The sequence below is a fragment of the Haliotis asinina genome, chromosome 3 (genome assembly GCF_037392515.1).
Source record: "Haliotis asinina isolate JCU_RB_2024 chromosome 3, JCU_Hal_asi_v2, whole genome shotgun sequence".
NCBI classification, from domain to species: Eukaryota; Metazoa; Mollusca; class Gastropoda; order Lepetellida; family Haliotidae; genus Haliotis; species Haliotis asinina.
In genome coordinates, this window is record NC_090282.1 from 74,353,975 (window position 1) to 74,367,781 (window position 13,807).

Consider the following 13,807-nt stretch of genomic DNA (forward strand, 5'->3'; position numbering starts at 1 on the left):
GCGACGTGTGATGTTCACGACGGGAGTAGGTTTTGCATGTTTCAATGCAGGGGGGAAGAGAGGGCGGGGGACGTGGAGGGTCGAGTTGCGTTGAGCAAGTCGGAGGCGTGATGGTGTAGGGATCTCAAAACGAGACTTGTGATTATTCATGTCAACCTGAATAAGATACAGGGATAAACGTTTGCGATTAATTGCTAAATGTTGTTGTCAAATACTCAGCAACAACCATGAACCTAATAACATGATAACGCAAGATTATACAGCAAGACTGACAAACGACCCGTTTTTTGCCGTTACCAGCATTTCCTCTCGACGTTGGACTACCTGGATCTACAAATCAGAATACTACCAGCGCCACTTGTCACCGCTCAACAACTGGAACAACGTCTCCTTGGCAACGGATCACGCCAAAAGTCATTCCCCGTCTTACGTCACCATTGCGTGGACATTTGACGTGTACAAAAGCCAATGGTGGTCACGCTCACTATTGATTCAACATTTGATGACAGTTTGCAGAAGAAAACGTTTAACTCATGCGCATCGCCAAAGGCGGCTACAACAGGTTCAGGGGTCAGGATCGACATGCCGTGACACATGTCACCATATTCCAGTTGCCCAGATCTGTGGTCATTGTTTAATCACAGGATTGTCTGGCCTAGACTTGAATATTTAAAGACGACCGTCGTATAGCTAGAATACTGCTGTGTGCGGCATTCACAACAAACAAACAAACGAAACTGGCACCTAAAGCATCGGTCTGAGAGCAGCCTGGTTCCATGAGCAAATTGCGGTGACGGTACATATAATACACCAACAGATCATTGATGCTTCCAAGGGAAGTTTTTGTACACATTTTACTGTCTTTTGTGAGTGTGGGAGTTTAATTGTACGCCACACTCAGCAATATCCCAGCTGTATGGCGGCGGTCTGTAAATAATCGAGTCGAGACGAGACAATTCGGTGATCAACAGCATGAGCACCGATCTTTGCAACTGGGAACCGATGGCATGTCAACCAAGTCAGCGAGCCTGATCACCCGATCCCGTAAGTCGCCTCTTGCGACAAGCATGGATTACTGAAGGTTAGTACTCTAACCCGGACCTTCACGGGTCTTTTACTATTGTAATGTTACTTGTCCAATAGTTCAAAATAAATATGCGAGATTGGAATGATCAAAGGTAGAGTTTTGGTTTATTTCCTGAAACATATACATAAACAGATAGCAAGGAGACAACATTCTTTGTCATTCCAGTATGTGCGCACTTTGCAATCTATCCTATGATGTCTTACATTAAAAAGAATATTCCTGAAAAACGGTAACAGTTTTAATGATTGTGAGAGGGAGGAGACAAGTGATATTACACGACTCGTCACTGGCATCATCTCATGCATCGCATTTGATTGTTTTATCTGATTGCCTGGTTCACATTTCGAAAGTGTCAACCCGACTGTTAAAAATAGTAAATATCAATTACATTTTTATCTAAATGAACCGAAGACAGCGTAATTCAATCAGACGTTGACTGGGGTCGCCATGCTGGACAGCACCATGGGTTAAAAGTCACATAGTATCTCAAGTCCAGAGACGGAGCAATGAAGTGATTCAGTCAGACGTTGACTGGGGTCGCCATGCTGGACAGCACCATGAGTTAAAAGTCACATAGTATCTCAAGTCCAGAGACGGAGCAATGGAGTGATTCAATCAGACGTTGACTGGGGTCGCCATGCTGGACAGCACCATGAGTTAAAAGTCACATAGTATCTCAAGTCCAGAGACGGAGCAATGGAGTGATTCAATCAGACGTTGACTGGGGTCGCCATGCTGGACAGCACCATGAGTTAAAAGTCACATTGTATCTCAAGTCCAGAGACGGAGCAATGAAGTGATTCAGTCAGACGTTGACTGGGGTCGCCATGCTGGACAGCACCATGAGTTAAAAGTCACATAGTATCTCAAGTCCAGAGACGGAGCAATGGAGTGATTCAGTCAGACGTTGACTGGGGTCGCCATGCTGGACAGCACCATGAGTTAAAAGTCACATAGTATCTCAAGTCCAGAGACGGAGCAATGGAGTGATTCAGTCAGACGTTGACTGGGGTCGCCATGCTGGACAGCACCATGGGTTAAATGTCACATAGTATCTCAAGTCCAGAGACGGAGCAATGGAGTGATTCAGTCAGACGTTGACTGGGGTCGCCATGCTGGACAGCACCATGGGTTAAAAGTCACATAGTATCTCAAGTCCAGAGACGGAGCAATGGAGTGATTCAGTCAGACGTTGACTGGGGTCGCCATGCTGGACAGCACCATGAGTTAAAAGTCACATAGTATCTCAAGTCCAGAGACGGAGCAATGAAGTGATTCAGTCAGACGTTGACTGGGGTCGCCATGCTGGACAGCACCATGAGTTAAAAGTCACATAGTATCTCAAGTCCAGAGACGGAGCAATGGAGTGATTCAATCAGACGTTGACTGGGGTCGCCATGCTGGACAGCACCATGAGTTAAAAGTCACATAGTATCTCAAGTCCAGAGACGGAGCAATGGAGTGATTCAATCAGACGTTGACTGGGGTCGCCATGCTGGACAGCACCATGAGTTAAAAGTCACATAGTATCTCAAGTCCAGAGACGGAGCAATGGAGTGATTCAGTCAGACGTTGACTGGGGTCGCCATGCTGGACAGCACCATGGGTTAAAAGTCACATAGTATCTCAAGTCCAGAGACGGAGCAATGGAGTGATTCAGTCAGACGTTGACTGGGGTCGCCATGCTGGACAGCACCATGGGTTAAAAGTCACATAGTATCTCAAGTCCAGAGACGGAGCAATGGAGTGATTCAGTCAGATGTTGACTGGGGTCGCCATGCTGGACAGCACCATGAGTTAAAAGTCACATAGTATCTCAAGTCCAGAGACGGAGCAATGAAGTGATTCAGTCAGACGTTGACTGGGGTCGCCATGCTGGACAGCACCATGAGTTAAAAGTCACATAGTATCTCAAGTCCAGAGACGGAGCAATGGAGTGATTCAATCAGACGTTGACTGGGGTCGCCATGCTGGACAGCACCATGAGTTAAAAGTCACATAGTATCTCAAGTCCAGAGACGGAGCAATGGAGTGATTCAGTCAGACGTTGACTGGGGTCGCCATGCTGGACAGCACCATGAGTTAAAAGTCACATAGTATCTCAAGTCCAGAGACGGAGCAATGGAGTGATTCAATCAGACGTTGACTGGGGTCGCCATGCTGGACAGCACCATGAGTTAAAAGTCACATAGTATCTCAAGTCCAGAGACGGAGCAATGGAGTGATTCAGTCAGACGTTGACTGGGGTCGCCATGCTGGACAGCACCATGAGTTAAAAGTCACATAGTATCTCAAGTCCAGAGACGGAGCAATGGAGTGATTCAGTCAGACGTTGACTGGGGTCGCCATGCTGGACAGCACCATGAGTTAAAAGTCACATAGTATCTCAAGTCCAGAGACGGAGCAATGGAGTGATTCAGTCAGACGTTGACTGGGGTCGCCATGCTGGACAGCACCATGAGTTAAAAGTCACATAGTATCTCAAGTCCAGAGACGGAGCAATGAAGTGATTCAGTCAGACGTTGACTGGGGTCGCCATGCTGGACAGCACCATGGGTTAAAAGTCACATAGTATCTCAAGTCCAGAGACGGAGCAATGGAGTGATTCAGTCAGACGTTGACTGGGGTCGCCATGCTGGACAGCACCATGGGTTAAAAGTCACATTGTATCTCAAGTCCAGAGACTGAGCAATGGAGTGATTCAGTCAGACGTTGACTGGGGTCGCCATGCTGGACAGCACCATGAGTTAAAAGTCACATAGTATCTCAAGTCCAGAGACGGAGCAATGAAGTGATTCAGTCAGACGTTGACTGGGGTCGCCATGCTGGACAGCACCATGAGTTAAAAGTCACATAGTATCTCAAGTCCAGAGACGGAGCAATGAAGTGATTCAGTCAGACGTTGCCTGAGGCTACAGCACGATGAGGAACCAAATGAGTATAGTTTTACACCGCTCTTTGCAATATTCCGACAAGGAACACCATGAATGGGCTTCGAACGTTTTACCCGGTTTTGGATTAGAACCCGTGTCTTCAGCGTGACTGGAGTACGCTTTAACCAACGGGCCACTGTACCACCTAAGGTCAAAGTGACGTACAGTGAAACGACCGTTGCAAGACATTTTAAGTGTCAATGTTTGTGTCACTATTAAATTTAGTTTATTATTTCTGTCCTTTTTTATGTCATTGTGTAGTCAAAGATTCTGTTTCATGTCAAAGATGCAAGGCTGTATGTACCAGTGGAACTGAGACAGCCTCCTGTAGGCTCAAAATATAATGAATTATATACGAGGTATTGGTAGATTTACAGTAGTTTGTGGTTGGTGTTGACAGATTCCAGTAGTTATCCCATAAGAAAGAGACAAATGGGATCACTTAGATGTCGTGACAGACAACAAGGGCATTTGCGTATCCACAGGGCGTGCGGGCGCGCGCGCACGTGTGTGTGAGTGCGTGTGTACGTGTCTATCCTGAAAGTTTATTTAGTGACCATTGACCAGAGAAGAGATTCTTTAAATAACTACCGTATTTAGGGTGATCAAACGGCTTATACTTATTAAATATGTATGTAATGTATTAGACATGATGAAGATTATAAAAATAAGTACAATGGCATATTTTTGAATAGAAATGATTGCCCTAGGTCAGTTAATCGGTGCCCTTGATCAGTTAATCAGTTAGGCTGATAAAACACTTTGAAGAACAATGGGGATAAATGTCCCTGGTGGCTTAGATATTTCTCTGGGGTAGGCTAGTGGTTAATTAAAGCTATTGCTCGACAGGTCTGATCAAGGAAAACACTCAGTACGGGTACAAGGGTACTGATTGGGCTATGGTACGTTTCTGAAAATAGAAACGTACTGTAGGTACACATCTGTAGTACCAGTACCAACACAGACCACTTCAGCAATATTACCTTTAAATATTGTATTGTGGGCCTTCATCACTTAATATAGCTGTTTCTTTACCTGTCTGTCTGTCCGCCCGTTGTTTACTCCGGCCATCTGTATAAGAAAGTACAGCGTACTGTTCTTAGCTTGAAAGTATATGCGTACATGGAAGAAACGCATTGTTGAGCGTTAGTTCAAACAAACTGAAGCGTCCCCTCAATCCCCATGAGTTGACGATACAGCTATTTCTCAATTCTGACACACACCCGAGTTCGTGCCCATGCCTATCCAGCATTTTATACCTGGATTATCAGAACTGTAAATGTTAAGCAGGCGGTTGCGGTGTAAGATAATCAATACATCTCGAAGCGATTTAGCTCTCTTTGGTATAGCATCACTGTCGACACGTTCCCACGCTAGTACAATCGTGGCCCATAAATATCACTATCGACCTTGTGACAGGTTTCGGGTCGATGTTGAAAACAAGAGAATCATCTAAACGTGTCGTCAGACGTTTGTGAATGTTGGTGTGTGTTGTTTTAAACTGAAATATTCATCATTTTATTGATTTGTAAAATGGAAATGTCGCAATTTCAATATAATCGTGGGAAATAGAGCTGTGTGAATTTGTTCGGCAATCTCTTTTAGAAATAAGAGGGGAATTTGGCCGGATGCGATTCATCAACGTTTTCAAACACCAGTTTGTTTGTTTCCAGATTGAATTTCGCTATTCATATTAACTTTAAGGAGTATCTCAAATATTAAGCTATCCTTTTACACCAATTAGAACATCTATTGACGCACTCACGTAACCCGTGCTGAATTAGATGAAGGTCTATGCGGGTGGGTGAGTGAACGCTCTAAGCAAAATTCCAGCAAATATCATGACGGACACCAGAAATGTGCTTCCACATTTAACCCATGTGAAGAATCGAATTCGGGCCTGTAGCATATGGTTGTAACCACGGGAAAAGCCCACTGTCCCGTATACTTAGGTCCTCCATTTCGGTCCAGTGGTTGAGGTGCTAACTCGTGAAGTCGAAGTCCCGGTTCGATTTCCCACACGGATACAATGTGCAAGCCCATTTATGGTGTCTCCCGAAGTCATATTGCTGGAACTTCCTAAAAGCGGCTTAAAACAATATTGACTTACTAACTCACTCAAACCATGCCACAGGATTCTGGTGCCTTTTATTTGAACATCAGGTGTAGATCGAATTTCGAAATGTACATATACACGAATAATTCCTTCTCCAATACCATCAGATCGTTCCCACAACTTGATATGGAAACACTGAAAAGTAAATCTGTAACCTGGGAAAAATATACCAAAATATTCCCTCGGGAGTTTTAACATTGCTATAGTCTCGTGTTTGACCTCTTTAAATTGCCCTTGAAAACTGTTAGACCATGATGTCAGCAGCACTTCTATAACACACGAGTTTCTATTAATGAGAGTACTAGTACATCTCTGCCTTTGATAAGCTGCAACACAAAATGCTCAGAGTGTCGGTGTGACGTAGACGAAATCAAGCGCTAAAAATAACTTGGATGAAAGCTTTGATGTGTAACGTCACGGGGGTTGTATCCACACGGTAATGCTTATTATCTTTTGAACTTCATAACACGTACTTTAAAATTATATTGTTTACGTAGGTATGATGTTATTTGAAAGTTGTCATGTAGTGCAATATATACATGGCAATGTATGTTTTCATTAGATGATATAGCCCCTACACCATTTAAGTGAGAGAAAAATTGGTGAGACTTCCCCCTCAGAAGAATGTTGGCACGTGTGACACGAGTGACTGGATCGTTTCGCATTACTTCAAGGTTTTGCGGGTACAAATTTAATGTCTCCCGTGACGTACGTGAATATTTGATTACAGGAATTGTTAGGATCAATTATCTCACGACATCAGTACGCACGTCGTCCGTGATGTCTGATGGCGACAGACGCCACTGAATGAATGTATCCTGTTCCATGTAATTGGAATAATTTAGATACAAATTAAATGTATACCGACATGGTGAGCAGCGAGTCAGTTCTGCTTTTTAACAATATTCCAACAATATCACAGTCACCAGAAATGGGCTTCACAAAAGGTACCCATGTGGGAAACGCACCCGCGGCCGCGTCTCTTCGGCGTGACGAGCGAACGCTTATCCACAAGACTATCCCACCGCCCTTGAGTGTTTCTCGTGTTGTGTGTTAAGCAGAATGAACTTTTAATGGTGATATATTATAGTGAGTGAGTTTAGTTTTACGCCGCTTTAGCGATACTGGAGCAGTTTCACCAGAAATAGGCTTATCATATTGTACTCACGTGCGGAATCGAAAACGGGTCTTCGGTGTGACGAGCGAACTTTTTAACCACTAGGCCACTCCACCTTCCCCAAATTATTACTGAGTGAGTGGATTTAGTTTTACGCCACACTCAGCAATATTCCAGCCATATGGCGGCGGTCTGTAAATAATCCAGTCTGGAACAGACAATCCAGTCAACAACATAAGCATCGATCTGCGCAATTGGGAGCCGATGACGTGTCAACCAAGTCAGCGAGTCTGACCACCCGATCCAGTTAGTCGCCTCTTACGACAAGCATAGTCACCTTTTATGGCAAGATTGCCTAAGACCTATTCTACCCCGGGACCTTCACGGGTCCCCAAAGTATTAGAACCTTTCAGGACCAAATATTTCGTCCATAATTTGCTCCTACTACGATCATATACGGAAAAAATATACACACACACACACAACTCTAGTCTCAGTTTCATTTGCTAGCAATAATTAAACTGCTTTCACATTCAAAAGCGAAGAAAAACACTACATAACACCAAATCACATGAAATACAGTCGAACACACCATTTTGTTCGATAAATGTGGCAGCTTCTCCCAGTCCTAACATCGTGAAATGACATTGCTGAAAAAACGAAACTACACAGTTTCTTTATTTAAAGAACATGAATCGAAAGCTGGTCGTTTGGTCAGTTAACACAGTTTAAGCGGCCGCCCGGAGAGCGGAAGTTCGCGGGTTCGATCCCCGGCCGCGTCATACCGAAAGGCGTTATTTCAAAGTATGGTACTTGTTGTTCCTTGTCTGGCGATCAGCATTAATGGTTACAGCAAGGACTGGTCGACTCGAAGTCAGTATAATGTGTCTGAGTGTGGTATTCATTGCATAACTGCGACATGGTGTCTCATTGAGCTATATCCAGTTTAAGCTTGGGCTAGTACAAGCAGCCACACATACACACCCATGTAAGCCGTCATATGAGCAAAATATTCTCAAGTACGACGTTAAACATTACATTATTTCACCTCACCTCACCTCACCTCACCTCCACCTCACCTCACCTCACCTCGCCTCACCTCACCTCACCTCACCTCACAAACATAGGCGTCAGAATGTTTGTATTTGAGACAACGTACAGCTATCGTTTTGTAATTCTTTTCATTAATCTCGAATATATAATTATTCAGACAACAATTTTGTGAAAATAATTCGGAATTATTGCACAACACTTATATGTACATATCTACTCAGAGTGTCGAGGTAGATTCACCTCGCTATCGTAACTGCCAAATATACAATGTGATACTACAGATATGTCACATTGCGATATAGGACACGGAGTTATGTGTACTTATCGTGTAAACATAGTTGAATCATACACCCACTCGTAGATACTCTTTATCACAGACATTACAAAGCCGGTGTTGGCCGTACCTGGCGGTGACGGAATAACGAACCGAACTTTATTCCTCAAAGCTATATACACAGTATAAATGCGGAGTAAACAAAGATCAATAAATATGGTATACACTCGACAACATTTCTGCTTAAATTTGTAAAATAACTGAGCGACTAAAGATTAACATTTTGATCAAAAGCCAATATTCTTGAGTCTTTGAAAGCCATGTAGATGTATTACAGACAAAACCATGAGTTTATTGATGTCACCTTCTCTGTTTTGAGGAAATCTATTTTGACATCCATAAATTCTCGGCTTTAAGAAACATCCTCCGTTTGAAATAAACAAATCATTCGAGCACACATAGTCTAAGTATAATATTTCAGGTAGTAATTTCTTTCTAAAATAATCCGATAGCAAATGGTATTGATTAAAATAATTTTATTCCTTTCCTGTAGCTAACCTGGTCAAGGCACACTTTCCATGACACCCCGACAATCTGCTAATACACTTTCCATGACACCCCGACAATCTGCTAGCTCACTTTCCTTGACACCCTGACAGTCTGCTGACTCCCTTTCCTTGACACCCTGACAGTCTGCTGACTCCCTTTCCTTGACATCCTGACAGTCTGCTGACTTCCTTTCCTTGACACCCCGACAGTCTGCTGACTCCCTTTCCTTGACACCCTGACAGTCTGCTGAATCCCTTTCCTTGACACCCTGACAGTCTGCTGACTTACTTTCCTTGACACCCCGACAGTCTGCTGACTCACTTTCCTTGACACCCCGACAGTCTGCTTACTTTCCTTCAGGCAACTATTGCAAGTAACGAACAATGTTTCTATACAGCGACTGGTTCTTTAGTCATGAAGAAAACTGCAGTTTATTCCCATAGTCATGGCAACCACTTTCGTGAAACAATACAAACACTAATATACCATTACAAACTACTCGTCGATAGGATGTATGAGAACCATAACAGAAAATGTTGCATAATATGTTTTACGTTTAGTGTCTAGTCGTTACAAACGTCGCATATGTGTTCCAATAAGTACACACACGAACAGACAAATATTTATCCACCACTTTATTGATACACCCGTCAAATGGATAGTTGTCAGTCGATGAATGTACATGTACTCCATCACGACGAGAAAAGGACATGTTATTATCTATTGTGCACAAAGCAGGCAGCCCTATCTGGTTTAAATATACATCCTGTTGTGTGCAAGGAAACAGCGCTTTTCCCCGAAAATATTACAGCTAGCGAGCGTGACAGCATGCAACCAAAACCTAAACTGAGTCTATTGTTTCACGCCGAAAGCCTTCCTGGTGGGCATTTTCCGACAATGTGTCCTGCCAAATATCATTATCACCACACATCACTGCTTTACTACAGTTTGACTTGGTCTTAACGTCACGACACTTGCATGACTTCACCAGCCAGTGCACTTCCTTCACTGTACAGCCAAATATGGGAATACCCAGTGAAGCCACATTATACGGAAATCTCTGTTTCCATGAATACGCCCCAGTATCTAGTCGGACTATAATTTGTTGTCACGAGGCTTATTAGCCATGGGAATAATACACTTTAACATCGCCTTCCTTTAGTGCGCGTTGTGTGATGACACGTGTAATATATTAATTATGATGAGTGTCGTAAAGGTCAAGAGTATAAGCTATGCCCGTAGCTATGATCTATGTTGTCTCCAACACAGATCGAAGATACTGGACCATGTGTATATATACACACATACACATATACACACATCCCACACGCACGCACACAGACATACTCCCATTATTTAGCCACCCTAATTGTCAGACACTGGACGAGGGATTCATTAGGGCAACACCCATACATAAATGGGAATGTCATTACTGAATATTCTTGCCAGTTAGTTGAACCTAAGGAAAACTGTTATTGTAAATAAATCTTGGAGTTATAGTTTATATAAAATGTTTTGAAAGGATTTCACGGTGTCCTATTTTATAATCCTGGATAAATATACAACTCTTTCAATTCTATTCTCTTTGAAATCTCAATTTGGAAAGTATCTAACGTCCCAACCGATTAACAAATCTATCCCCTTACTTCATTTTCCTACTTCATGCCACCATTTACAAGGTGAAAAAGGAGGCGGAATACCACGCCAAAAAAATGAAAGAAAATGTAAATTATGTCGTATGAATGATGGGCGTGATGATTTCCGTTATATTCATAAACGCACATATTTAAGAAAAGAACGATCAATGTACATAAGGCTTCCTTTATTATCAGTCCAAATATGTTCAAATTTAGATAACTCTTTACGAAAGTATCATCTCCGTCAAGGACAGTTTGGCGCAGAATAGTTGTGAGACCTATCTCCTCTTACAAAGAAGCTCAATGAAAATTGAGACACATCATCCATATCTCTCACACTTTGCGGCATGTAACCGTCACAGGCCCCACGCCATGGTCCGGACGTGTGAACATTAATCTGGGGCTTTTATAATGACGATGTGTTGATTAGAAGCCAAGGGTGAGTGAGTGAGTGAGTGAGTATGGCTTCATGCCTCTTTTAGCATTATTCCAGCAAAATCACGGCTGGGGACACCAGAGATGGGCTTCACACATTGTACCCACGTTGGGAATCGAACTCGTGTTCGGCGTGACGAGCGGAGGCTTTAACCATTTGGCTAGCTTCTAGAACCCAGGATATGATTCAAATGCGTGTAACGCGAGATTCGGAAATGGCTCTCGAAAATGAAACGAACAATGTTCATCGAATTTTTATGTACTTTCCATAGGGTCATTACGTGGCACTACGTGGGGCAATATGGTCAAAATATATCCCTAGCATCCTATGTGCTTGCCGTACTGTTCAGTGGACTTAAAACATCAGACGGTCTGACTATGTGACCTGAATATTCTGTGTCACTGGCGAGACAGGTTGCTCATAGTATTATCCACTGGATTGACTAACCCAGTGAGTGAGCATAGTTTCACATCAACCTCAGCAACATTCAAGCTATAATTCGACGGTCAGTAAATAATTGAGTCTGGACCAGACACTCCAGTGATCAACAGGATCGCATCGATCTGCATGACTGGGATAGATGACATGAGTCAGCTGCCCGATTCCTTTAGTCGCTTTTTACGACAAGCGTGTGTCTGACCCAGACTGGATCACGAACAATTGCTGAACAATAAACAAATATATCATCATACTTAGCACTAGACACACACACACACACACACACACACACACACACACACTCTCTCTCTCTCTCTCTCTCTCTCTCACACACACACACACACACACACACATAGATGTGTAACAAGACAAGACATCAGTTGCGTTGGCATTTTGATATTATGAACATATAAATAGAATGTGGATTTTGTCATCGATTCCTTAATTGCCACTTTTCACATATTCTAAGTGGTCTGGTTATAGATACATACTAGTATTTCCCAGCACTGTTTTTCCTTGTTTAAAAGGCCCGATCTAAATATTAACGGAATTTAGGTTCAGGGTTAGAGAAACATCACTCTGTAATATTAGAATATATTAGACTTTTGTAATGAGACATGCTTGGACACGCGAGGGGGAATTTGGAATCCAGTCAACGATACTCAGTCATCAGTCAGCTGTTATGCTGTAAGTCTGGATTAGACAAATAAGTGATCGAAAATAAAGGACTGGACCTAGCTAAAACACAATATCCTTTAACATATTAAGCCTGACCACCCGAACCCGTTAGTCGCCTCTTACGACAAGCATAGTCGCCTTTTATGGCAGGCATGGTCTGTTCAACCCCGGACCTTCATAGGTTTTAAATTAAAAGAACCCGTGAAGGTCCGGGTTAGACTATTGGTCTTCAGTAACCCATGTGTGCGGTTAGAGGCGACTAGAGGGATAGGGTGGTAAGGTTCGCTGACTTGGTTGACATGTCATCGGTTCCCAGTTGCGCAGATCGATGCTCATGCTGTTGATCACTGGATTGTCTGGACTCGATTGTTCACAGACCTCCGCCATATAGCTGAAATATTGCTGAGTGCGGCGTAAAACTAAAATCACTCACTAAATTAAAAGGAATTACTAGTTTGTATCAAAATCATACACAGTATATTCAGAGACTAAGCGTTTACAGAGACCATGCATGGGATAGATATTATATGGTCGCTAGTGTTAGTCTACACACAACAATGCTTTTCTGAAAAATGCATTTCTATTACGACGCACATTGTCCTGCTGTTACACGCTGATCTCATCAGATTTGGCTGATGTTCAAATTTTGTGATGCCCCCATTGCGTAATTGGATGTAATACCCACTGCGCCATTGAAGTATTGATCTACATTGTGTCTGTATCCCGCGAAACTGCTCAAACAATGCGCTCATATATGGGACATTTATTCGCAACATATATTCTATAGAATGGACACCTGTCGATTTAATGATCCGGTGTTGTCTCGTGACGATCGCGTGCTTCGTTAAGTATATTAATATAGCATCCCATCCACATGATAGCACAGCGCGTTATCGATCAGTCTTGATTAGCCATTTACAGTACAGGCACGCTCATAACAAACATATTTCCAGATTCCAGAAACAGGTGAACAGTTAGTATTTTGTCAAGTAACTGTGGGCAGTAATGCAGGATTCAGTGCGGCGGGGCATATACTACAGATCAAAGATGTTAGAGTCGCGGTCCATGCTGTCCCCACTTTCCTTCGTAAGTCCCCAAACATTTACCATTGGATTTAGGTCCTGGCTGTGGCTTGGCCAGCCTACTGATGTCATATTTTGGGTCCGAAACCAGGTCTGTGAATGCTTTGAACGATGTTTTGGGTCGTTGTCTTGCTGGAAAAAAAAATAGAAACAAAAATGTCATGCTGCCTCCTGTCACCGACAGTCAATTTTCATGGCCTACCCTGCGCTTCCCTGGTGCCCAGTGCCATATTCATTTGTAATATTTCACAAAACACGATAAACAGTGGACAAAGGGATGCCTGTTCTACTTGAAATCACTTTAGCTGATCTGATGTCCTTGTTATAATACTCTAAAATCACCTTCCTCTTCCCTACATCATCCATACTGAGGATCATTGAAAATGTCGTCTGCTAGCAAGTAAACA